The 27616-nt window shown below is 43.4% G+C and overlaps 1 long non-coding RNA gene across 1 annotated transcript; it reads right to left on the bottom strand.

The window, feature by feature from the left end:
- Positions 1–2381: 2381 nt before the first annotated feature.
- Positions 2382–25924, bottom strand: LOC120939585. The gene is made up of 2 exons (XR_005749280.1): positions 25723–25924; positions 2382–2635 (listed from the first exon to the last, which is right to left on the bottom strand). It is a non-coding gene; the product is annotated as an uncharacterized LOC120939585 (long non-coding RNA).
- Positions 25925–27616: the final 1692 nt, after the last annotated feature.

Genomic DNA, 27616 nt, shown 5'->3' with positions numbered 1-27616 from the left:
CTCCCAGCCCTCTAACATTCCAGCTAGTTAACACAATCTGTACTGCCATGTCTTAAGTATAGAATCATCTGCAGCGAACACCACATAAATGCATTTCAAGTCAATAGGCCAGGACCATCTTACAAATAATAAAATAAACACTATTCCATCTCGGTCGGGACAGAACACAAAAAAATAATAGTAGCGAGAGTGACCAGGTGGGGAGGAGAGAATCTCATTTCTAATGTTATGGGGAGCATAAAACACAGGGTGAGGTCTCCCCAATGTCTCAGTCCAGGCGCATTGGGCACAACCTGTGGAAACAAATGTCAAGCAGACTGTAGACATATCATTCAAGAGAACCATTATCAAGCTCAAAGGAACCAAAAATAATAAAAAACCGTCGATGAGACTTCTTGTCCACGAGGGACTCAGTTCTAGTGGGCAAAGTTCACTAGCCAGCTTAAGGGCATCCGCCTCCAGCGGATCTTTTTTCAGTGTAGAACAAAACATATTTAAACTGTGCGAACACCTCCTGTGGAAACAGTTCTCCGCCTTGGAAGGAGGTTGAAATAGGACATCATTCCTGTCCCGCTGTTAGGTAATAATGTTGGTGCTTGTGAGTGAAGCATGTGGCGGTCACTCATTCCTGCGTCTTCTCCCCAAATCTTCACGCAGAGAGCGCTCCTCTCTATCCATCCATTGCATGGCTTGGGCAGGTCTCTCAAAGAAGTGCACTTCATTTCTAGCTACCACACGGAGCTTAGCAGGGTAAAGCATGGCATACTGTAATTCCAGGAATCGCAACCGCTTCTTGACATCATTAAATTGGGCGCGCTGCTTTTGCACCTCTGCTGAAAAGTCCGGAAATAAGGATATCTTGGAGTTATCTATAACTAGAGCCTCCCCCAGGGTGCGTGCCTTAGACAGGATGACATCCCTGTCCCTGTAGTGTAACAGTTTAAACAGAAAGGCCCTGGGCGGGTTCCCCGGGGGTAAAGGCCTCAGGGGGACACGGTGTGCGCGTTCCACCGCGAACATTTGTGAAAAAGAGTCTTTTCCGAATTTCTCTGTCAGCCATTGCTCTATGAATGCTACCGGATTCTTTCCCTCCATTCTTTCTGGTATTCCAATGGCTCTAACATTATTGCGGCGCATTCTATTTTCGAGTTCGTCAATTTTTGCCGCATGTTTAGCGACCATCAGTTGTTGGGCATGTGCCTCCCTCTGCATAGGGGCTATATCATCCTCCAATACACTAACACGGCCCTCAACATCAGTAGTGCGGTCCCGCAGCTTCTGCATGTCCTGGCGCATATATGTCATTTCTGCCTTTACCCCCTTAAGTTCTGAAGCCAGGTGTGTCACTGAGGCATTACAGGCCGTAATTGCTGCAAAGATGTCCCTTAGTGTGGGCTCAGGCCCGTCCGGGCCTGAGGCCTCCACCGCATCCAGCCCATGGGACCCTGGTGATGTACTCACTGTGTTCCACGGCAGCACTGGTGCGGATGGGTCCTCCAGGGGCACAGTGTCGTCGGCATCGGATTGGGACCCGCTCCGGTTGTCTCCGCCATCCCCAGGGACCTCCAGGAGCTCGCGTGTGCTGATCGGGGAGAACAACTTCTGAGCCGCGGCTTTGTATTTCTCTTTCGCCGACTGCGCGGCGCCGCCATCTTGGATCGCGTGGTCCGGGGCCGTGCGGCCTTGTGCATTTCGCCGGGACATCTTATCTACGCCCGATCCGGTACCGTCGAGGGTCGCTGTAGCAGCCAGGGGAGTCCAGGTAAGTAGCGGGACCAAAGTAAAGCCACGAACGGCTTGTCAGCAGGATAATCGAGCGGATGATCGGCGGAGCTCACAGGACGTGCGACCGTCTACATCCCCAGCTAAGCCACGCCCCCATGGCATTGATCCTTAATGAAAACGAGAATGCCTAAAACGGTATGAAAATTCTTGAATTACAAAGGATAACTTCCACATAGCTGTCCAGTCAATGGTCATACTTTGTTTCCGATCATGTCTGGCCTTGTTAATTCGATTTCTATAGGATGTATACTGTACTAATTAAAACAGAAAATGGATGATATAATAACTAACAAGAACATTTTTCCACCATGTCCCTTCTAAATATTTTTTTTGTCTGAACAGTCCATATCAGCTCTCAAAAGCAGTGTACTAATGAACAGAAATTGAATGATCCTACAGAATATGGATATTTCCATCTGATTTTCTAGTTCTGTTCTAGGTTTAACTAACATGTTTTTTTTCCCATGTCCTATGTATGAAAACATAGGAACGTGGGTGCAGCAGGTGCTTTGGACTGATGAATCATAAACAGTGTGGTGTGGTGGCACAGGTGACCAATGTGGCGAATGAAAAAAAAGAGTCGGCACTACCGGAAGTTCCATCTGCGATCTTTATTTCATATCCAGGTTAAAATTGACAACTAACACGTTTCGGCACAAGTCTTGTTCACAGCATTGCGAAAAATGACAGTCACAACACATTGGATAAAAAGATAATAGAGTCCACTACCACCAATCAAGTTATGTTAAATATTGGAATAAATGAAAAACACCAGTGTAGGTGTGTGATTCCTGGGAAGTGCAACTCATGTCATCACATTTTTCTTTTGATATACTGGATAAAAATGGATCTAAAGAAATGGAGATATGATAGATTTGTAATAAACATAATGTAAGAACAAATATACATTGTTTAGTATAAATAATCAAACATATTTTTTCTACCGTAAGAAAAGGTCCACATCATATTTAAAATTCATACCCATTGGTATTCTGGTATGAAGGCTAAAGATCCACCAGACTTCTCATTTAAGAAGCCTACTGTGTAAATCACTTTACACTTTACAGCAGACTTTTAAAATTTTCTAACACATAAAACACAAAGGTTGACATATTAGCTGAATGTTGATATTTGAAATGTTTGGAAACATTGGATAACCCTTTGTCGGATACGTATAATGCACCGTGATAGTGCTCACTAATTCTTGTCCTCAAGGATCTCATGGTACACCCTACATACTGTAAATTGCAGGAAGGACATTCTATTAAATACACTACATTATTGGCCCTGCAGTTAATATAATCGAGTATGGCAAAACTTTTGCCAGTGGAGCAAGATTTCGCTCCATTCGTCTTTTTGGAATGCTTACTGCAAAAACGACAAGTATTGATGACAGTGGTATATTTAACCATGTCCTTTTTTTTTTGTTTACAAACTTTTTTATTTGGTACAAAATGGTGGTACAAAAAGCAAAATGGCATACAAAAAAAAGAGTACACATAAGAAAATGTCCAGGAGCCAAAAAACAGACAATAGTAATCTAACCATGTCATTTTTTGAACCTTCTGATTGATATAAACTTGGAGAAAAAATATCTCCTAGAGTGTTGGCTCGTCGGCTGGAAAACCTGCAACCTGCTTTAATAACTGATGTCAGGTCCTTGTCAGTTGATAGAATGGGGAGATGGTTTAAGCACTTCAGCTCCGGAAGAATTGACTGCTAAATGATCGGGCCATTTTTTGCGATTCGGCACTGCATCGCTTTAACTGACAATTGCGCGGTCATGCAACGGTGTACCAAAACAAAATTGACGTCCTTTTTTTCCACAAATAGAGCTTTTTTTTGGTGGTACTTTGCGATTTCAATTTTTTGCGCTATAAACAAAAAAAGAGCGTCAATTTTGAAAAAATATATATTTTGTACTTTTTGCTATAATAAATATCCCACATTTTTTTAAGTGTTTGTTTTTTTCAGTTTAGGCCAAAATGTATTCTTCTACATATTTTTGGTAATAAAAATTGCAATAAGCGTATATTGATTGTTTTTTGCGCAAAAGTTATAGCATCTACAAAATAGGGAATGGATTTATAGCATTTATTTTTACTAATAATGGCGGCGATCTGCGATTTTTATCGGGACTGCAACATTATGGCGAACACATTGGACACTTTGACACATTTTTGGGACCACTGGCATCTATACAGTGATCAGTACTATAAAAATGCACTAATTACTGTAAAAATGTCACTGTCAGGGAAGGGGTTAACACTAGGGGGCGATCAAGGGGTTAATTGTGTTCCCTAGTGTGTTTCTAACTGTAGGGGGATGGGACTGACCTCGAGGAAATTACAGATCGTGGTTCTTAGCTATTAGGAACTCACGATCTGTTTTTCCTCACAGAACAGGGACGTGTGTGTTTACACACACACAGTCCCTGTTCTGCCTCCGGCGGCACGCGCGTGCCTGCTATCCCGATTAAAGGGACCGACGTACAGCCACGACGGTTCGCGGGATCGTGCCGGCCTGCTGCCGTATAACGATGGCGGCTGGTCAGCAAGTGGTTAATATAATGTTTTTAACTGAGTTATGCCGTGTACACCCGACCGTTTTTCACGACGAGAAAACTGCCATTTTTGGTATTGGTACAAATTTACAGATCTTCAATTATATACTATTGGCTGTTTATCATGTATACAATATTTTATGAACAGTCACCATGCAGTTGATTTAGTAAAGGATTGACTTATAAAAGTGAATTTTAGTGACTAAAGTGATGCTGTGTTCACTTTAAATACCCAATCATATTTTACAAATGTCCTGTTTTTTTTACTTTTCCTCTCACATGATTGGATATTCAAAGTGTTTCACCTTATTCACTAACATTCACTCTGGAAAGTGAGAATTCACTTTGCTAAGTAAATAGTATTACAATACAATACTCTGGCAAGTGACATGGGTCCTCCTATGGTGCTTAATCTTCACCAGATCTCTCTTTGGTGGAAATAGTCTCAAACCCCTAGTGATCCCTGGAACACATTGCTGCTACTGGCACCAGATCTTGGCCTCTGGAAATGCCCTTTTAAGGAGTAACAAAGAAGGAGGCATACCAAAAAAAGACAAGAGACAAGAGTACAGTCAGGATCAAGCCGGGGTCTTGACAGTTTGCAAGCAGAGAGAAGCCAGACAGTCTTGGTAGGCAACAAGGAGGTGGAAACTAGACTGGTGATAAGAGTGTAGTTAGGTTCAGGCAGGAGTCTTGGCAGCCGGAAAGCAAAGGTTAGTCAGAAGTCTGTGTTGGCAACTATGAAGATAGAAAATCTAGTGGAAAACAAGAGAATAGTCAGGCAACTTGGGTCAACAACAGGTTCAGGCTTTAATATAAAAGCTCTCTCTCATGGGTAGCTGGTTTGAAGACACATCACTGGTTACTTCAGTGTAAATACCCTATTGGTCAGAGGACACACCCAATGTTGTTTTAGGGAACTCTGGGTGTCCTGGCAGAGACATTTGCAAAGTGTCATTGGAAGCACTAGTGGGAATTCTGCAAGTACTTTTAGAAGTACTGGCAGGGGTTCTGCATGTACCATTGGAATCACTGGCTTTGATTCTGGAAGTCCTGGAAGGATTCTGCAAGAAACACTGGAAGTACTGGCAAGAATTCCAGAGTTGTTGTAACAAATAGTCTCTGCTCCTTTACTAAATCAACATCTATGCATTTGTCATTTTATTATACTGTATGTTGATGCCACTCTCAATAGTCACTGCATATTATATATTCTTATTGTTTTGGAAGTGGGTTTGAAATTAAACCATAACATCCTAGAAGTAATAGGTGCGTTGTTCTTCAGCTGTGTGCCTAAAAGCTGCACCATGACGGCTGCTATAATACTTTGTCATAAACCTTTTAACAGGTCTTTAAAATAGACAATTTTTTGGTATTCTGAAAATGTGTATATTACAGCAGAAAATTTCCTTTCTCCTAGCCCTTGCTGCACTAATGATTGTACACAAATGATGCAATTCAAATACAGTATGTCAGCTCCAGAGAATAATTCTTCATAAACACTGCAGTGAAATTGTTGACTTGATGTACTTACCCTGTTCCCTTTTCTGTGCACAGTTAATATGCCTATTGACTGCTGCTTGAATGCGTCTTATATGTCCCCAAAATACTTTCTTTGGCTTCTGAATCATTGTTTAATAGAGTTGGGCCTAACACCCCCACCCCCCCCGCGCATCAGTTCGTGACAGAACTCTCGAACAGTCTAGTCACTATTCCAATCGCACACGTTCCTGGTAAAACAGCTCATAAAGAAAGGGTGGGTGCTGAAACGATCACCAGCTGGGCACTGGAACCATCAAACAAACAAACATATTCGCCAGCACACCGTGGATTGTCCGATTACGTCCAAAAATGTAATGCAATAGTGAAACGTTTCGAGGTCACACAGGACCTCTTCGTCAGGCGAGTGACGAACTCTCGAACAGTCCAAAAGTTCAGGGCCAAACTCCGAAACTTCATCTATGGGACCTATACTTGAAAAATCAAACGTGCTCATTTTGAAGGCTTATATGCAAGTTATTGGCCATAAAATGGTTATAGGGGCCCGGGTACTGCCCCGGAGGACATCAGTGCAATTTTTTTTTGCTTTTAAAGGAGCAGTGACTTTAATAATGCTTAAAGTGTAGCAATAAAAATGAAATAATCCTATAAATATAGTTCCTGTGGGATCCCCTTAGTCTGCCTGTAAAGTGGTGCATCTGTACCATGATTAGAACCTGCTGCAGCAAAACTGACACATATAAAGAAAAACAAATGACATTTAAATAGTTTTTCCCTGCAAGTTTTCTTTTGTAAACAACAACTTGGGGAGCCAGTCTGTATGATCAGGCTACAATTTAGTGCACTCAGAACAACATTAGACATTTTTGGGATAACTTTGAATGGAAATAACAAATTTTTGCACCACAGTGAATAAGCCTTATGTGAAGAAGCCAAATTATAGTACACTCAGGCCAAGATTAACAATTTATTTTTTACTCTTTGCTATAATAAATATCCCAATTTAAAAAAAAAACATGTTTCTTCATCAGTTTAGGCCGATATATATTCTTCTCCTTAAATAAGCAATTTGTAAGCAATTGATTGGTTTAGGCAAAAGTTATAGCTTCTACAAAATAGGGAATAGATTTATGGCATTTTTATTATTTTAATTTTTTTTACTAGTACTAGTAATGGAGGTGATCTGCGATTTTTATCGGGACTGTGACATTGCAGTGGACAGATAGGACACTTTTGACACATTTTTGGGACTATTGACATTTATACAATGATCAGTGCTATAAAAATGCACTGACTACTGTATAAATGTTACTGGTAGGGAAGGGGTTAACACTAGGGGCGATCAAGGGGTTAAATGTGTTCCCTCACTGTGTGTTCTAACTGTGGGGGGTGGGACTGACTTGGGGAGGAGACTCATCGGTGTTCCTATATACTAGGAACACACGATCTGTCTTCTCTCCCCTGACAGGACAGGGATTTGTGTGTTTACACATGCAAATCTCCATCCTCGCTCTGTCAGGAGCGATTGTGGGTGCCCAGAGGAGATAACAGCTGCCGGGCACGAGCATTGGCTCCTTAGGGAGCCTATACTCCTTAAAGCGCTCACCGTACAGCTACAGCAATTTGCACAGGAGTGCCATTCTGCCACCGTCAATCGACGGCGGGCAGTCGGCAAGTGTTTAAACACTGCACTACACTAACACACTATACTGTCACTACACTATACTGACACACTACACTATACTGACACACTATACTCACACTACTTTAACACTCTACACTCAGAGTTACAATCAGTGAACACGCTGACTCATTAGTAGTAAACTGAGACTTTCTCTATCTATCTCCACTCCAACAACACTGCAAAAAGGTTACTATGGGAAGGAACCTTTTATAGTGTGGGGTGGGACCGTGATTGTGGGCCACTCAGCTGACGAACACTCCACAAATTCGGGTGTTCGCCGAACAGGCGATGTTCGAGCCAAACTTTTGTTCGGCCCAAACCGTTAACCCAACACTATTGTTTAATGTGTTCTGCATATTGACTCTTGTGTTCACTCAGTGTACTTGCTTTGTGTTCTGTTTATTCTGATTTTCCTAACTTTGGAATAATGTCCTATGCTGTTTTATTACAGTTTTTCTCCATTGTTTTGGCTCATTTCTTGAAACAGAAATGATATTCTCAAAACAACATGGACAAATCTCCAAACCACTTCGCAATTGTTCACAACTGAATGGCATTTCTCATTCATTTCATCAAATGTCTCAGTACATGTCTCCATGTCTTAGTACATTTTTCAAATGATTTAGTACAAGTAGCCTACATTTAGCACAATTTCCAATTGAATAGATCTTGTTGATCTAAACTGATTGCCATTTCTTCAGTCTAATGGTCATTCTCTCCAAAACAGGTCAGCGTAATTTCATTGTTTAAGTCATCACATGCACAATAGTCTGTTCAATTGTCAAAATTATTCAGGAACATAATACCATGAATACCATATATGAATCTCTTGGAACATTTGATAAAATGATTACAGCAATTGACAGTCGGGTGCAACTAGAACTTGACTAACGAAGGAGGAGTTGGTCTCAGATGACCAATCAAACAGTATGTTTAGTTACTGTACCTGACAGGTGCTGTCCATGATTGTGAATGCTGCCAAACATGTACATATAGAGCTTGACCATGCAGGACCAGTACAATTTCTGAACATGGAGTCACCTGGCCAAGTAAATGAACAATGGCAACTGTCTGCTCGAGGAAGAAGAAGAGGAGGAGTAAGGGTGTGTGGTGGTGGAATAGGGGGAAGAGGCCGAGGAGCACGAAGACACCATGCTGTCTCTGATGAAATTCGGGCCACAATTATATAATTATATAATGTATAGGACAGGACACTGTGCATAGAGCAACAAATATGTTTATTCATTTACATATTCATTTAGTGTGTGTGATAGGCCTACAGTATAACAGTATCTTACCTCAGTGGGATGTTACGTATGATACTAACAATGACAAGAAAAATATTGTAGATGTAGCGCCTGTGTACTTCCAAGTACCGGTGCTATTACTGTAAAAGTTAAGGGATAATCAGAGTGTAGTTGACTCTGATTCCGATTGCAATTTTACAAAGGGTCTCTGTTTCAGCTGGGCTGTGCTGCGGGTCCATTCTGTGGTTGCTGGGGTGTCATACCACCCCGGGGCGACAGTGGAGTCCAGGCTGGGGTGCCTCTTGCCAGCAGCCAATCGGGAGGGAGTTTCTCTCGCGGGGCATGCTGGGGGAGGGTACTTCTGGAGCAGACGCCATTGAGGCGGGGTTCTTTTCCTGAGGTGGCACCCACCTTTAGGGTGACCACACATCACGGCCCCGGGGCGAGATGGCCTACCAGACAGGGGTGCGCGTGCCACGCGGTGTTCCTGGTTCCGGGACCATGTTGGCCCGGAACATTTAAAGCTGTGGCGGGGCCCCAGTATTCGACTGGGTCCCCAATTCTGAGAAGAACATGTACCCCAGGTTTGGAACCACTGGAATACTGGCCAGTAGTATATTGAACTTGTGGAACATAGAACATTCCTATGTAGCTCTCTGTAACTCTAGTGTATGACTCTTCTGTATGACTGATTTGATGTTTTCCTTTTTTACTCTATTGTAGAGAATAATGGCACTGGAAGAAAACGAGACCTCTCACAAACCCGTGTATGTGGATGAGGCTGGCTTCAACCTGGCCAAGGGCCAAAGACGTGGCCGTAATTCTATTGGCCACGGTGGATGTCCCAGGACAGCGAGGGGGCAATATAACTATGTGTGCTGCCATTTCTGAGAATGGTGTGGCCACTCACATCCCCAGTCTTGGCCCATACAATACACAGAAGCTCCTCATCTTCTTGGACCACCTTCATTTGGATTTGATCCCTGAAAATGAGAGAGGTCTCATAGGGCCTCACCTACCACAAAATATAATTGTATGGGGCAATGTGAATTTTCACCATGGCCCGCTTATCAGGGCCTGGTTCACTGCTCATCCAAGGATGGATATGGTGTTCCTACCACCCATCTCTCCTTTCCTCAATACTATTGAGGAGTTTTTCTCCGCTTGGAGGTGGAGAGTGTATGAGCATCGGGCTCAAGATCAGAGGTCCCTGCTCCATGCAATGGACGCTGCCTGTGAGGATATTACAGGAGATCAGTGTGGGGAATGGTTGCAACATGCACGCCATTTCTTCCCTCTTTGCATCACAAGGGAGGATATACGCTGTGATGTTGACGAAAATCTGTGGCCAGACAGACAGCAGCGTGTGGATGGGCAGGAGGGTGAGGACGGTGGACAGGAGAGGGAGGGTGAGGACAGCGACCAGTGAAGAGATGTTACAGTAGTTGTAAAACTCCAGCTTTATTTACAGCATTGTAGGCTAAATTTAATTTTCCTTGTTTCATGTTTGTGTTTTTATATTTCCGTATATATTATGCTGTATACATTTTCTTTTTACTCTGAAGTATCGAAGTTACCGTATTTATCGCAGTATAACGCGCTCCCGCATATACCGCGCACCCCTAAAGTTGCCGCGAATCCTGTGGAAAAAAGTTATTTTTTTTACTTACAGTTTTGGTGTCTTGCGCGGCGTCCATCGGCGGCCTCGTCGGGTCCGGCGTCCTTCTGCGGCATCCTCGCGTCCTCCCCTCTCGTTTCCCGCGCCAAGCTTGAATACTGCGCCGACATATACCGAGCGCAGTACACTCGTGTATCGTCGAGCAGGCTCGGCAACTCTCGCGCTGACGTCCTGTACGCTCAGGACGTCAGCGCGAGAGGCGCCGAGACTGCCCGAAGATACACGAGTGTACTGCGCTTGGTATATGCCGGCGCAGTATTCAAACTCGTGGCGGGAAAGCGGGTATCAGCGTATACCGCGCACCCACGATTTTGCCCTGATTTTCAGGGCAAAATAGTGCGCGGTATACGCCGATAAATACGGTACTTTGTGTGTGAATGATAATGGTTACAATACTGTAAAGTAATTTTTCCTTGGCAGTATGAGTGCAGTGTGTGATGTCAAACCTTGGAGGCGACTCTTACCCTAAAATCTTTTCTTTTTTTTTTCAGTTTTATACACAATTGTATTCAGTTAGCTAGACAAAAACTGTACAGTAACCATTATCAATGAAGGACTGGGCTAAGACTGAAAGGTGGACATGAGGGATATTTCAATGGTCCTCTGCCATAGAGAGAAAACATTGAAACATTTTGACTTGCAGTGCTTACACAATGCCAAAGGGATGAAGCATTTTGGGGGCACTGACTATTTGAATGAGAAAGAAATTTAGTTTTGACACATGAGTGAACTGTTTTGGGAAAGATATGAACTTTTGAAGGTGAACCATGGTGTTGTGCCGAACCATCCAGGTTATTTTGGCAAAAGTACCAAGAGAGCTGAGAACGTCCGGTCTGTATCAAGAAATGAGCCAAAGCAATTGAGAAGAATCTTTGCCATTTTGAGGGCACTGACTCTTTATATGGGAAATTAATATGGTTTTGAAGCATGAGTGAACAGTTTTGGGAGAGATATGAGCTTTTGCACGTGAGTTATAGTGTTGTGCTGAACTGTAAGACTGTTTTGCCAAATGATCTTAGAGTTTTGAGAATGTAATTTCTGTTTCAAGAAATGAGCCAAAACAATAGAGAAAAACTGTAAAATCCAGGGTGACCCTACCACTTAAAAGTGCTCGCAACTAGGGCAGGCGGGAGGGAGCTCCTGTCTTCTTTCTCTGGTCACTGGGAAGAGGGAAATCCCCTTCCCAGCCATTCTTATATAGCCTATCCTGGTAATTCCAGAACATTCTCAGCTTTCCCATTGGTTCCTGATAAATCCTATACTCCTGATCCTTAAAGGGGCAGTATTCCTAAACTCCCCATTAAAAATGTCATATGTCACGAAACGCGTCTGAGCAGGTAACACACTGAAGTCACCACGCCGTCTCCTTGAGAAGGACGAGAGCATGTATTGTAGCTGGCCTGCTTTTTAATTTTACGCAATTTTAAAAACTTCTAAAGTGTAAGTGCAACTACTTATATTGAACAATAAATGAAGAGTTAGACAGTATCACGCTGTGGTCTATCTTATCTCTTTTTGGGCTGATTGTTGAACATTGCTTAAGGAGTTTACAGAGCTTATGGTAATTAGCTTGTAAATCAGTATCATCACCCATACAGCATTCCTGCAATCTCTCACAAAGCAAAAGCCTGGGCTGGGCTATAGCCATTTGCTTACTTGGCTTGCTATCTGGCAAGCGTGTTCTCTATGAGGTGGTGGTGCACTTGTCTGTGAATCAATCACCGGGTGTCCTTTATTGAATGAATTCAACTACCTGTGCAATTATTGGAACGATCTTATGCCCTGCAACTCTCTATGGTCTGTAATTAGCGCAATTTTTCTCCTTCCCAGTATTCCTAAACACCTATTAACCCTGAAGCAAACTAATATAAACGTATCCTAACCTAGGGATGGGGTGGCCACAATCTCAGGAAAGTAGGCCCATAATGTGTCCCCTTTTTACATTCTTCCAAAAATTATTAAACCTAGTATTGTCATCCTTCAAGGTTTGAGAACATAAGAACATTCTAAAAAGATTATACTTATTGACAATTTCTATGAAAGCAAATAACAGCAGGAAATCTATGTTAAGGCTGATATAAGAGATGTAATATTTATGGATATATCAGGATAAAAATCATACAACATGTGGTTCTAGTATATGTCACTTTCCTGTACTCTTTTTACTTTTACCCATCACCTGACCTATTTACATTAGTAGATAGTATGTGAATTATGGTCAGACAACTGAAAGATGACCCAAAACCAGAAATGTATTACTGTATATTGTAGCTTACCAATTTTAAGATGTAATAGTAGAATTTTTTTTTTTAAGCTTTTTCCCATTATTTTCTTCTGTTGATCCAGTCAGTAAGGCCGTGTACACACGGTCGGACAAAACCGATGAGAATGGACCAAGGTTCAGTTTCATCGGTCCAAACCAACCGTGTGTATAGCCCATCGGTCTGTTGTCCTTCGGTCCAAAATTTTAAAACATGCTTTAAAATCAAACCGATGGCCCGCTGCCCGATCGGTCCAAACCGATGGTTAGTACAAAAAAGCATCGGTTCAAAACCCACGCATGCTCAGAATCAAGTCGACGCATGCTTGGAAGCATTGAACTTCGTTTTATCCAGCACGTCGTGTGTTTGACGTCACCGCGTTCTGACACGATCGGTTTTTGGAACGATGGTGTGTACGCACATCAGACCATCAGGCCACTTCAGCTGTGAACCGATGGAAATGGCCCGTCGGACCATTCTCATCGGTTTGGAACGACCGCGTGTGTACGCGGCCTAAGTCTTTTAATTTTTAACTTCCTTTAACAGACCAAGCCATCCAGCTATTGTGGCAGTTAGGAGGTTGAGACAAACCATTTAACACGGACAGGGGTGCTCACAATGATCAGCTTGTATTCATTTATGCAAAACCTATATTCCAGAAGAAGAAAAAAAACTGTTGCTGTACCTGCCTAGAAAGTGTTAGCTGGAGTTCGGCTTACATTTCTTAATTACTTCTAAATCTGCTAATGCATTTAACACTCCCCAAATTGACATAGTTGCTGTCCACAGGTGTCTCTATTACTCCTCCATCCAGAATAGTTAACTAGAACGTGTATTACTGGCTGAATCACCAGTTGATAATAAAGGGAAATGCTAAGAGATGAAAATGAAATCTACTACACATCTGTAAGCTGCAATATATTTCAATTCTGTCTAAAGTATTATTATTTTTTGCCTTTATTTATGTTCTTAGTCAGTAGTTGCCAATATTTGTTCATCTCTGCCCTAGAAATACAGAGGATTTTAATGTCTGCTAGTAATTGTCCATAGTGATAATGTGAAATGACTGATCTGCTGAGTTTCATTTAAAAGTAATTATTGGCAAGAAATATTGATACACTTCAGCTACTATTTTCATTAAATATTGCATACATCATAAACAAGTTGGCTCTCTTTGCTTGGCAAAATAAAAACATAATCATATTATATTAGTAATATGGAATTGCTATTGATTTTTCTTGTTTCATATGAATGTATAACGCATTAATTAAAAGTATGCTTTTCCTGTAAATAGAATCTAATATGTTTTAATGATTTATACACAAATAAAGCTGCCAGTGTTTAGTGATGTCCTTGAAGCCTCAAAAAAACATCCAGGGATGAACTTCTTGCTCACATTAGCCTACAGTAATCTTAACTTATTTTTACAAGCACATGACAGTTAAGTCTGAAATGCTTTGTACACGATTTATGAGAAAATAAACCTGCATATTAAGAGCTTATTGGTATTGTGTGAAATAGTTTCTAATAGCATAAGTAAACCATATGTAGCCAGATTCAGTAAGACCTGCCTAACGTTAGGCAGGCGTAGCGTATCTCATATACGCTACGCTGCCGTAAGTTAGAGAGACAAGTGCTGTATTGCACTTGCGTCCTAAGTTACGGCGGGGTAGTGTAAATGGGCCGGCGTAAGCCCGCCTAATTCAAATTGTGTTGAGGTGGGCGTGTTTTATGTAAATAAACCATGACCCCACGTAAATGACGTTTTGAACGATTGATGAATGCGCCGTCTGTGGACGTATCCCAGTGCGCATGCGTCGGATAGAATTCCTAAGATACATCGAACACTGCCTACCACGTGAACGTAACTTACGCACAGCCATATTCGCGTACGACGTAAAAAGATACGCTTGTTCCGACATCCATACTTTGCATGGGCTGCGCCACCTAGAGACCAACTTTATCTTTACGCCGGTGTATGTCTTCTGTAAACGGCGTAACTAATTGCGACGGACGTAGGTACGTTTGTGAATCGGCGTATCTTGCTCATTTGCATATTCAACGCGGAAAACAACGGAAGCGCCACCTAGCGGCCAGCGTAAATATGCACCCTAAGATACGACGGCGTAGGAGACTTACGCTGCTCGTATCTTAGCCTAATTTAAGCGTATCTGTTTCCAGAATATGCTTAAATTTACGATGGCGTAGATTCAGAGTTACGACGGCGTATCTACTGATACGCCGGCGTAAACCTCTCTGAATCCAGCTAATGGTGTGCAAGAGTGAGATTATACTATACAACAGTTATGGGAAAGGATGCCATTTTTCTACTTTTTTTCCCCCCTTATGCCACGTACACACGATCATTTTTCAGCATGTCCAAAAAAACAAAGTTTTTCCAACTTCATCATTAAAAACGATGTTGCCCACACACCATCGTTTTTGAAAAATGATGAACAAAGCACGTTGACGTACACCACGTACAACGGCACTCTAAAGGGAAAGTTCTATTCGCCTTTGGGCTGCTTTTAGCTGATTCCGTGCTAGTAAAAGACGATTTGCGCTTTTTTGTCTGTTACAGCGCGATGAATGTGCTTACTCCATTATGAACGGTAGTTTTACCTGAATGAGCGCTCCCGTATCATAACGTGCTTCTGGGCATGCACGGGTTTAAAGCGTTGTTTTAGCCCAAACACGATCATTTTAAATGACGTTGTTTTTTTTCATGCCAAAAAATGATCGTTTGTATGCGGCATTACACATTTCAGACATCAAAGAATGAGCAGATTGTAATTTGATATTTTCCGCTTTCTGCACTTTTCTTTCTACAATGGTTCTTTAAAATACACTATATTACCAAAAGTATTGGGACGCCTGCCTTTACACTCACATGAACTTTAATGGTATTCCAGTCTTGGTTCCGTAGAGTTCAATATTGAGTTGGCCCACCCTTTGCAGCTATAACAGCTTCTTCTTCAACTCTTCTGGGAAAGCTGTCCCCAAATTTAGGAGTGTGGCTATGGGAATGTTTGACCATTATTTCAGAAGCTCATTTGGTCAGGCACTGATATCGATGAAAAGACCTGGCTCGCAGTCTTCGCTCTAATTCATCCCAAAGGTGTTCCATCAGGTTGAGGTCAGGACTCGCTCACCCATGTCTTTATGGACCTTGTTTGTGCACTGGTGCGCAATTATGTTCGAACAGGACGAGGCAATCCCCAAACTGTTCCCACAAAGTTGGAAGCATGAAATTGTCCAAATGTCACCTTAAAACGCCTGAAGAGTTCTCTTCACTGGAACGAAGGGGCCAGACCCAACTCCTGAATAACGACCTCACACCATAATCCCCCCTCCACCAAATGATTTGGACCAGTGCACAAAGCAAGGTCCATAAAGACATAGATGAGTACGTTTGGGGTGGTGGAACTTGACTGACCTGCAAAGCGTCCTGACCTCAACCTGATAGAACACCTTTGGGATGAATTAGAGCAGAGACTGCGAGCCAGGCCTTCCCATTCGCATTAGTGCCTGACCTCACAAATGCGCTTTTGGACGAATGGTCAAACATTCCCATAGTCACACTCCTAAACTTTGTGGGCAGCCTCCCCAGAAGAGTTGAAACTGTTATACCTGCAAAGGGTGGGTCCACTCAATAATGAACCCTACAGACTAAGACTGGGATGCCATTAAAGTTCATGTGTGTGTAAAGGCAGGCATCTTAATACTTTTGGTAATATACTGTATGTGACCTGAAACATGATCTGTTTTTCAGATAAAGAGAAACCAATTTGACACAAACTTTCAAAAACATTGTACTTGTTAAATTATTTATTGAAGAAAATTTTTCAAAGTTTCATATTGTGTCTGGCTAAATTATGTAAATCATTAGGATTTTTGGTTCATTTGAATGGTAAATTATAGCTGGGTGTTTCAATTAAAATTATGATAATCAAAAGAATTCGTGTGAGTTCTGGCCTTTTTTAACCGCTTGACGCCCGCCGACCGTCAAATGACCGCTGGGCGGTGTGGCTCTTGTTCTGGCCAGGCGTCATATATGACGTCCTCGGCTTCTCGGGCCACTAGGGGGCATGTGCGCGCCGCGTCACTCGGGTGCAGGTGTGCGTGCCTGGCAGCCGCGATGTCCTCCATGGCTGGTGACACAGCCAAGGACACAGATCTGTGTGTGTAAACACACAGATCCATGTCCTGTCAGAGGAGAGGAGACTGATGGTGTGTTCCCGGTACAGAGGAACACTGACCGGTCTCCTCCCCTTGTGAGTCTCCTCATCCTACAGTTAGAATCACTCCCTAGGACACACATTTAACCCCTTGATCGCCCCTAGTGTCCACCCCCTCCCTGCCAGTCACATTTACATAGTTATCAATGAATTTGTATAGCACTGATCGCTGTATAAATGTGAATGGTCCCAAAATAGTGTCAAATGTGTCTGATATGTCGCAGTATGACAGTCACAATAAAAATCGCAGATCGCCGCCATTACTAGTAAAAAAATTTTTTTTTATAAAAATGCCATAATTATATCCCCTATTTTGTAGAGCTATAACTTTTGCGCAAACAAATCAATATACACTTATTGTGATTTTTTTAACCAAATATATGTAGAAAAATACATATCGGCCTAAACTGAAGAAAAATAAATTTTTTTAAAAAAATTGGGATACTTATTATAGCAAAAAGTAAAAATATTGTGTTTTTTTCAAACGTGTCACTCTTCTTTTGTTTATAGCGCAAGGTATAAAAACCACAAAGCTCTATTTGTGGGGGGAAAAAACATAAAAAATTTATTTGGGTACAGTGTTACATGACCACTCAATTGTCATCCCCCGAAAGCTGAAAAATGGCTTGGGCAGGAAGAGGGTTTAAGTGCCCTGTATTGAGGTGGTTAAAGAACACAAATATAGTGTAATGGTAATGATGTCTGAGGCACCCAAAACCTACATAAGAAAACAGGGGCAACGTTGTTTTAAAATTTGCAAGCCCTGGAGTTCACTAGTAACAGCATGTATCCCCTCCCCACCAAAACACAATCTATGAAAATACACAAACAGAGCTTTCCATTAGGATTCAAATGGCCAAATTGACATGGGCACTTACCCCCGTAGTCCATGAATGGGATGCAGAGGCGTTGCTAGGGGGGTGCGGGGGTGCGGGCCGCACCGGGTGACACCCACTAGAGGGGTGACACCATCCCGATTTAAAAAAGAAAAAATTTTTTTTTTAGCTGACATGTGCGGGGGGCGCACCCCCCGCCATGCCCCCCCCCCCCGCGACTGCAGCGATGAGCGCCGCGGAATTGGAGCACCACGGTACAAGAGGAGGGGGGTTTGCGGGGTGACACCGCAGCACCATCCATCCCCTCCTCTCACAGCCACGGGCTGTTAGCGGTGCTCGGCAGTCGGCACACAGGCACAGCCCCCTCCTCTCTGTTTGTGTGTACAGAGGGGGAGGGGCCGAGGGGACCTTCTGTCCATGTGCCGTGGCACTGCCTGCGATGATCTGAGGTACTGAATGGGAAGGGGGGTGTTTGCACCTGGGGGGATTTCACTGAAGGGGGGGTGTTTGCACTGAGGGGGGGGTTGTACCAAGGGGGTTTTCACTAAGGGGGGTTTGCAATGGGGGGTTGTACTAAGGGGGGGGTTTGCACTGGGGGTGTTTGCACTGGGGGGTTGCACCAAGGGGGTTTGCACTGAGGGGGGGGTTGCACAAAGGGGGGGTGTCTGCACTGAGGGGGTGTCTGCACTGAAGGGGGTCTGTGTAACATGCAGGGGTCCAGAGGTGCAGGTGGCTGTGTAATGTAAAAGGGGTGCAGTGATGCAGGCTGCTGTGTAATGTAAAATGGTCCAGAGATGCAGGGTGCTATGAGATGTAAAGGGGTCCAGTGATGCAGGGTGCTGTGTAATGTAAAGGGGTCCAGAGGTGCAGGGGGCTATGTGATGTAAAGGGGTGCGCAGAGGTGCAGGCGGCTGTGTAATGTAAAAGGGGTGCAGTGATGCAGGGTGCTGTGTAATGTAAAGGGGTCCAGACTAGGCTCCTGAGATGTGAATTCCGGTTCTGGAGAAAGAGAGGTGGGGGAGGGGACAAAGAAAAATGGAGAGAAAGAAGAAGGGATAGAACGAACAAGAAAGATGGATAGGGAGAGAGAGAAAATGGGAAGAAATGAGAACAGAGAGCAAACAGTAGGGTAAAAAATATTTGAAAAATGTTATTGGGGGGGGTGACACCATATTTTACCGCACCAGGTGACACCAACCCTAGTGACGCCACTGATGTATCTTTAAGTGACTGGACCCTCCAAGTGGGAAAGCAACGGCTATTCAGACACAGCTGCACAATTTGAAAGCCGTGCAGAGTGGACCCAAATGCAGACAGTGTGCATTCAGGGCCACCATACAGAGTCACCCACCTGCACGGCTGTCAAATAGGGATAAGCATCTGTTTAACACTGGATTCCAAATAAACCATGTTTTCATTAACTACACTCTGTCATGATATCTCTGACTTTATACTATATTTTAGCTACACAGGACACGGACTGAAAGGTTTATAGGAGCTTTATTGTTTTGTATTTGTACTTAAATATATATTTGTACTTAAGTATAAATTGAAAATCAATGAATAACATCTTTAAAAAAAATTATTAATAGACACGGCCCATTAAAGGACTGCGGGTGAAGCCATGTAAATGATGCCAAAATGGCTAATTCAATCTATAAGGGGGAAACTGGAAGACTTTTGTTTAGGTAGCTGTAAAGAATTAATGGCATTACACAAGCGGTTAGCAGAAGTTGGGAAAACAGACACTCTTTATAAAACTATTCTAAACACAATCCACCTTGGGTCTGACACTATCTGACCCTATACAGGTGGAGGTAATTAAAACCATTAAGCTACCATCTTCCAAACCAACATCCTCTTAAAAGAAGCTGTGTCCTCCGTGCTAGGTGCAGATGGACCGTCCACTCTCCATCACATGAAGAGAGGAAAGGAACTTTCTGCACACCGATGACATCACACAGATTACAATATATTTAAAGTCAACGATCACTATGGCGGTCCCCACCATTGGCACCTCCCCTCTAATGTGTTCAAAATGAAAGGGCCTACTCATAAGCCATCAATGCTTTGACCTGGGGGAGTTGATTTTGCACCTAGAGATCGTTCAAAATCTCTGTCAAAGGTGGGAGAAACCAGATGTGTGCATCCTGGGATCCTCTAGACTTCACAGTAGATGCTCTGGTGATTCCTCGGACTCAGTTTAAGCTGGTCTATGCCTTTGCTCTGATGAAGAACCTCCTTTAACTGCTGCATGAAAGGAAAGGGTTCAAGTGATTCACATAACATCAAATTGGCCCAAAAGGACACGGAATATAGAAATACTCAGACTTCTGGCAAACAAACCCTGCGCTCTTTTGAACAGACCAGACTCACTGGTAAAATGCCCCACCCCCTGTTCCGACCTGCTTCCCAGTCACTGACTTCATTGGCATGGCTGTTGAAACACAAGTCCTAAAGGACAGGGCTATTTCTGACTATTTTATCCCCACCTTACTTAGAGCAAGAAACTTCAACTCCTGCAAGATTAAGGCCGCGTACACACGGTTGTTCCAAACCGATGAGAATGGTCCGACGGCCATTTCCATCGGTTCACCGCTGAAGTGGCCTGATGGTCTGATGTGCGTACACACCATTATTCCAAAAACCGATCGGGTGAGAACGCGGTGACGTCAAACACACGATGTGCTGAATAAAACGAAGTTCAATGCTTCCAAGCATGCGTCAACTTGATTCTGAGCATGCGCTGGTTTTGAACCAATGCTTTTGTGTACTAACCATCGGTTTGGACCGATCGGTCAGTGGTTCATCGGTTCGATTTTGAAGCATGTTTTAAAATTTTAGACCGAAGGAAAACTGACCGATGGGCTATACACACCGTCGGTTTGGACAGATGAAACTGAACCTCGGTCCATTCTCATCGGTTTTGTCCGACCGTGTGTACGCAGCCTTACAGTTTCACATGGAAGGCTTACTGGTGTGAGGACAGGAGTCCCAGGGAGTACTCTATCACATCTATAATATTTCGCCCTTTCTTCAGCCTGGTCTTAACCAGCGTCTGACCCTAAGTACCCTTAGGGGACATGTTTTAAAACCCTGTGTTGTGTGTTTATTTTATTGACACTTTGCCTCCAGGTGAATGGGTAGGGGTACGATGTACCCCATATTCATTTGCCCCCCTGCCCCAGAGCACCAACCCCCCCATGTTGAGGGCATGCGGCCTAGTATGGCTCAGGAGGGGGTGGGGTGCTTGCTCGTCCCCAACTACTTTCCTGGCCGGGCAGCGTGCTTGGATACAGGTCTGGTATGGATTGTGAGGGGACCCCCACGCCTTTTTTTAAGCGTAGGGGGTTCTCCTTACAATCCATACCAGACCTAAGGGCCTGGTATGCCCCTGGGGGGGAACCCATGCCATTTTTTAATTTAAAAATTGGCGTGGAGTTTCCCCCTCATGATTCATACCAAACGCCGCGGCTAGAATTGGCGGGAATCCAAGTCGGATCCCCGTCGCTTCTATGACGGCTTTTTCCCATCGCGGCAAGCCGGCTCGACGCTGGCTCCCGCGTCGGGGCTCATAGGTCGTCAATCTCCCCAAGAAAGAGAGCGAGATTGACACAATATTGCGGTCACCTACAGTATATCTAAATTGCCAAGTTCTGGGTACGATGAACTGCTCCCGCAATTGTGCAAAGGAGGATAACCTGCCATCTTGGTAAATATGGTGTAGATATTTCACCCCATGTTTGGCCCATCTATACCCATCCTCTAGTTTGCTTAACTCTTTTAGGAACTTATTGTACCTCAAAGGTCATCCTTCAAGGGTTGTCCATCATTCTCTGCGCACATAGGTGAAACACCCTACCTGGGAGCGCCATTACCGACCCCACCTTCCTCCCTGGTATCCCCTTTCTGATGAACATATTCAATAGGGTTTCCAGTAGTGTTGTGGTGTTAGGAACCTGGGGGAAGCATCACCAATGTAAGAATGTCAATTGAGACGCAAAAAAATAGGATCTTAAGTCCGGCATGGACAAACCTCCCATTGTCACAGGTAACTTCAGAACTGCCAGAGATATCCTGGGGGCCCTGGATCCCCACAAAAATTCCACCACAATAGAGTCTATGTGCCTGAATACCTTCACCAAATCGTACACAGGCGAGTTTAAGAGAATGTACAGCAGCTTTGGAAGGAAGATCATTTTAAATTAGGTTTATGCGACCCATTACTGTCAGTGATATGTTAATTGAATTTGGGAGGACCACCACACATTTTTTTTTTTTATCAATGACTTTGTATTCCCGGGAGCCGACAATTCATTATAGCCATGAGTGGTTTTAAATTACATTTTTTTGCAGGGACAGTTCTAAGCACAGGAAACAAGCACTACTTTACAGGCATATACACCCTCCCCAGGTACAAAATGTAAATGAATATCTCACTTTTATTGTTTCACTTTAAGCATTATTAAAATCACTGCTCCTGAAAAACTGCAGTTTTTAAAACTTTTTTTTGAATTGATACATGTCCCCTGGGGAAGGACCCAGGTCCCCAAACACTTTTTATGACAATAACTTGCATATTAGTCTTTAAAATTAGCACTTTAGATTTCAAACATTCGAGTCCCATAGACTTTAACGGGGCTCTAAAGTTCACACAAACTTTTGGTCTGTTTGCAGGTTCTGGTGCGAACCGAATGGGGGGTGTTCGGCTCATCCCTACTCCTTTCGGTGGAGCTCTACCTGGGACTCTGTGTGCCTGTTCTATGGAAAACATAGCAGTAAAAGTACCAGGGGCCATATGCACTTTCAGCCACTCCTCCAAGAACTCCTCAGGATGGGTGCCTTACACCCCCTCAGCCTTATGTTGTTCCTTCTCATGTGATCCTCCATGTGGGCCATTTTTATAGTCTGTTCAGAGAGGGTTTTTTTAATCACCTGAACATCAGTGCTCATAGGTCTGACAGTGTCTTCCAGAGTAGCAATGCGGTGCTCAGTAGCCTGCACTTTTTCTCTAAGCTTCTTTACATCATGTTTCATGAAGAAGAATTCAACCTTCAGTTCCTCAAAACAATCTATTAGCTTTTTTTGGCACCCCTGTATGACTTCCATGATTTGTGTGAGGCAGGGCCCTGCCAGCACTAAGCCTGCTGTCATCCCCCATTCAAGGATCTTCCCCTGCGTGTGGTGTGAGCTCTCTGCCCTCTGGGACTCACCCAATTTGAGGTAGCAGGTACCAGTCGTGCTGTGTCCTCCCTTCTCTGCAACGGTGGCAATTCCTCCTCCTCCTGCGCTTCGGCACCATCTTGAGAGCCCCAGGGTGGCCCGGCCAGTACTTAACCATCCCCGGAGGCTCCCCTGAGGATCCCCCACTCATGCCCCAGCAGTCCAGGATGAAATTTGAGCATTTAACTCACAGGATCAGGAATCTGCAGACAGAGCTCTGTCCCTGCCATGCTCACATGCTGCACGCCGGCTCCGCCCCCTTTCTCAGACTTTTTACTTAGGTAATAGAGCATTTATAAAGATATAATACCGATCACTAAAATCTCATATAAGCTTTGGTTGACATGACTAGTCTATGCTGGGAAAGGATGCTGTTTAATTCCACTCCCATCTATACTCAGGAAAAACGACACATACTGCAGCATGCTGGCAGGGCAGATTTTGCTATAGGCAACAACATCTAAAAAACACTAGTCTGCAATTGTGAAACATTAAGATGCTTTCTACCTACTCTGCCTCCTCGATGCCTCACCCTTTCCTTCAGGAGCTTCCTAGGCCTCACATAGCACACATAAAAAATGGCATACATAATCCTACAATAAATCCCTGCATACAGCAAATTACTTTGACAAGATTGGAACACACTTATAAATTGCTGATAGGTGAAGGACAAAGAAGAATTAAAAAAACACCTAGGATTTACTGTGGGTTACAATGATATCATTATTGAGCACACAACCCTTATTCATCATCACTATTCCAGCAGGATGATTCTTAGAACAGAAACTGTAGAAACATTATTAGAATCAGAGGTCTACCTGAAGCCACAGAAAAAAAATACTTAGTGGTAAGCTCGTTATTCAACCAATTTTTTTAAGAAACCCAAAGATGACACTATCAAACTTTATAAAACGCACAAAGGTCTAGGCCCTAGGAACTTTAATCCACTAACTCAAGAGATATTATTTGTAGAATCCATTTCTACAGGTTGAAAGCGGAAATCATCCAGGCAGCTAAAACATAAGATAACATTTAGTTCAATGTAACAAAATTTCTATTGCTTTTTGAACTCTTCAACCAAACGTTTACTTTCAGACCTGCTCTAAAGCCATTACTGTAAGCCCTATTGCAAATAAAGTATAGATGGAGGATCCCCTTTCAACTTATAGATTAAATGACAAGAACCCCATTTTCCACAAATTTACTGAATTGCCTAACCTTTTGAGGAACAGTTGAGCTTTCTCACATCTCAAATCTCAGATCTCACAGTTGCAACCAGAATGTGACGTATTTGCACATTGATGTGTCTAGTTTGCAGGACAATGTTAGCAAAAGAATACTGAGACTGATCATCACTGTTAGTAAACTGAGAATTTAATCTTTACATACACACCTGGTAGAGGCAACTAACTTTTTTTTAACAAAAAATTAGGGCTGGTGCTACCGCTAGCTGAACTAGGCAGCTGCCTAGGGCGCACTGCCACCTAGGGTGCAACCACTGCTTCTGTGTACACAGCTCTCTGGTGTTGGGAGGACAACAGCCTTGTGGGTAGACCAGGGTGTCTCAGTCTGACAGGACAGTGGAAAATGTGGGCACATTTTTGGTAGAGCCTCTCCGATTGGGGCTAAACTGAGAACACTTTAACCCTAGGTGGACACAACTGAGCCCTAATTATACATTGAACAGAGATGTATTTGCTGGTGTGGATGAGAGGAGCCAGAGAAGTGCTCACTACACGTGTATGGGAGCGAGCCAACACTGCGCCCTCCTACAAAAAATACACGGACCTGCCTGGCCTGGAAGTGGCTTTCGCCTAGTTCCACTCATCCTGGGCACTGACACACACACTGATAAATTCCTAGTCGCAGGGCCTATGTATAGGGAGACATCAGAGGCTCATTTCCCTCCCTCCTCCAGACACCTGCAATCCGACATCCCGGTGATGGAAGAGGTGACCGCAGATAAGGACCGAAACACTGATGATCATCCCAGAAAGGCCCTTTCTGGTAAACGTCAGATGATGGCTGATGAGTCCCTGCGCTCAATCTATTGATTGCTGTCTATTGATCCCATTGTGTTCCAACACATCTCTGTTTGTTTGCACACTTCTGGGTTCCCTACAGCACAGGGGAGCTGTCCAATGTGCAGCCTGCCAGAGATTGCTCCAAAAACGTCACTCCGCCCTCTGCAACTTTGGATGAGGGAGGGCTCTGCTGTCATCACAGTGATCAGAATGACAGCAGAGTCCTTGTGTATTCCAGGGACACGGTGTGTACAATTTTTTTGGGGGGTGCAAATAGCTGGTCTTGCCCAGGACACAAGATAGTCTAGCACCAGCCCTGCAAAAAAAGCACCAATCATAGCATCTGCTGTTGCAATTCTGACCTTTAAAGAAAATGCCAGTATCACTCGCTGTCACATCTACAGTTTACAGTTTTGTAACTTTCATCTCTGCAAGGCTCATCTGCTGCCAGATTTATCACTTTCTTACAATCCTTCCAATGGCTTCTGCTCATCCAACTCATAAAACTCTAAATACTAATTTACCAAGCAATCCACAAATCTGCCCAAGCTACATCACCAGTCTCATCTCAAAATATTACCTAAACATACCTCTTTGTTCCTCCCAATACTTATTTTAATACTTTTTTATTTAGCAACATTACAATAAAAGGCATTAAGAGCAAAAAATAATTAAGTTAATACTTAAGTAATGTTTTTCTGGTCTGTGGTTCCATGCAGAGTCCAATTTGCTTGCAGAGTGAGTCCAATCTGATATTTCAGAGTCACTGGCCCTTTTGCATGACCCTTAGCATTCCTTCATAGTTTCAATGGTAAGATGAAAGCTCAGATCTGCAAATGCAAAGATCTTTTATTGTTCCTGGAGAAGATGTTACACAATTAACACATGTTAGAGAGCATTTGTTATGCTCAGCAGATAAACTCTTATGCCCCGTACACACCATCACTTTATGTGATGAAAAAAAACGACACTTTCTGTGAAGTAAAAAATGACGTTTTTGAAACTTCAATTTTCTAAGACGAAGTTGCATACACACCATCGTTTTCTCACAATGATCTTGCAAAGTGAGGTTACGTTCCACCACGTTTTACCATTGAAGCTTGCTTCTGGGCATGCGTGGATGAAAAAACGTCTTAGAAAACGACGTTTTTTGCTACACACGGTCAATTTCTGTGAAGTAAAAAGTGCACTTTTGAAAAACGACACATAAAATTGAAGCATGCTTCAATTTTTTTCTGTCGTTTTTTACAAGACATAAAACGACGTTTTCCCCCACACACGGTCAATTAAAGTGACGTTTTTAAAAACGTCATTTTTTTTCATCACATAAAGTGATGGTGTGTACGGGGCATAAGGCCCAGATTCTCGTAGGGCGGCGTAAATGTATGCGGGCGTAGCGTATCGTAGTTACACTACGCCGCTGCAACTTAGAGAGGCAAGTGCTGTATTCACAAAGCACTTGTGTCTAAAGTTACGGCGGCGTAGCGTAAATGTGCCGGCGTAAGCACGCCTAAATCAAATTAGGAGTAGGGGGGCGTGTTTTATGTAAACTAATCATGACCCAGCGTAAATTGCGCTTTTTTCGAACGGTGCATGCGCGCGCATGCTCAGTATCACGTTGAATTTTCAAATTAAATTACGCCCGCTCAATGCCTAGTCGACGTGAACGTAACTTACGTCCAGCCCCATTCACGGACGACTTAAAACACGACTCTGTTTGTACGTTTCTGACGTCCATACCTAACATGACTTACCCCTGCTTTATGAGGGGTAACTTCACGCCGGCGTATGTCTTACGTAAACGACGTATCTTGCTACGCCGGGCGCACGTACGTTCGTGAATCGGCGTATCAAGCTCATTAGCATATTCAACAAGGAAATCTACGGCTACGCCGTCGTAAGTCCTTTGAGAATCTGGGCCTTAATGTAACTATGCTAAATACACACATATTTCCATATGGCAAGGTTCCATAATCCAAAACTGGCATATAATTTAAAATGGAAAAAAAATACTTGTGCCCTCTACAAGCATGTTACCTATAATGATGACAATCCTTGGTTTGAATCACTGCTGTGGAGTTTCAAAATGTTACTTTGATTGTTGCTGGAAAGTATAACCAGCACTGTACTTCTATAATACATTTCTGAAGGAAAAAAAGTAATTGAAAAATGACTCGCGGCTATAATGAATTGTCGGCTCCCGGCAATTCAGAGAGAATTCATTCATTAAAAAAAAGTGTGGGGGTCCCCCCAAATTGAATTACCAGGCACTTCAGGTCTGGTATGGATATTAAGGGGAACCCCGCCGTCAATTTAAAAAAAAATGACGTGGGGTTTCCCCCCAAATATCCATTCCAGACCCTTCAGGTCTGGTGTGGATTTTAAGGGGAACTCCGCCCCAAATAAAAAAAAATGGCGTGGAGTTCCCCCAAAAATCCACACCAGACCCCTTATCCGAGCATGTAACCTGGCCGGCCGCAGACGGCCGCAGACGCCCGCAGACTCCCACAACCACCGGCCAGGGTTGTGGGGATGAGGCCCTTGTCCCCATCAACATGGGGACATCCTTCCCACGTT

The sequence above is a fragment of the Rana temporaria genome, chromosome 5 (assembly GCF_905171775.1).
Source record: "Rana temporaria chromosome 5, aRanTem1.1, whole genome shotgun sequence".
Taxonomy (NCBI): Eukaryota; Metazoa; Chordata; class Amphibia; order Anura; family Ranidae; genus Rana; species Rana temporaria.
This window is presented reverse-complemented; position numbering and strand designations above follow the sequence as displayed.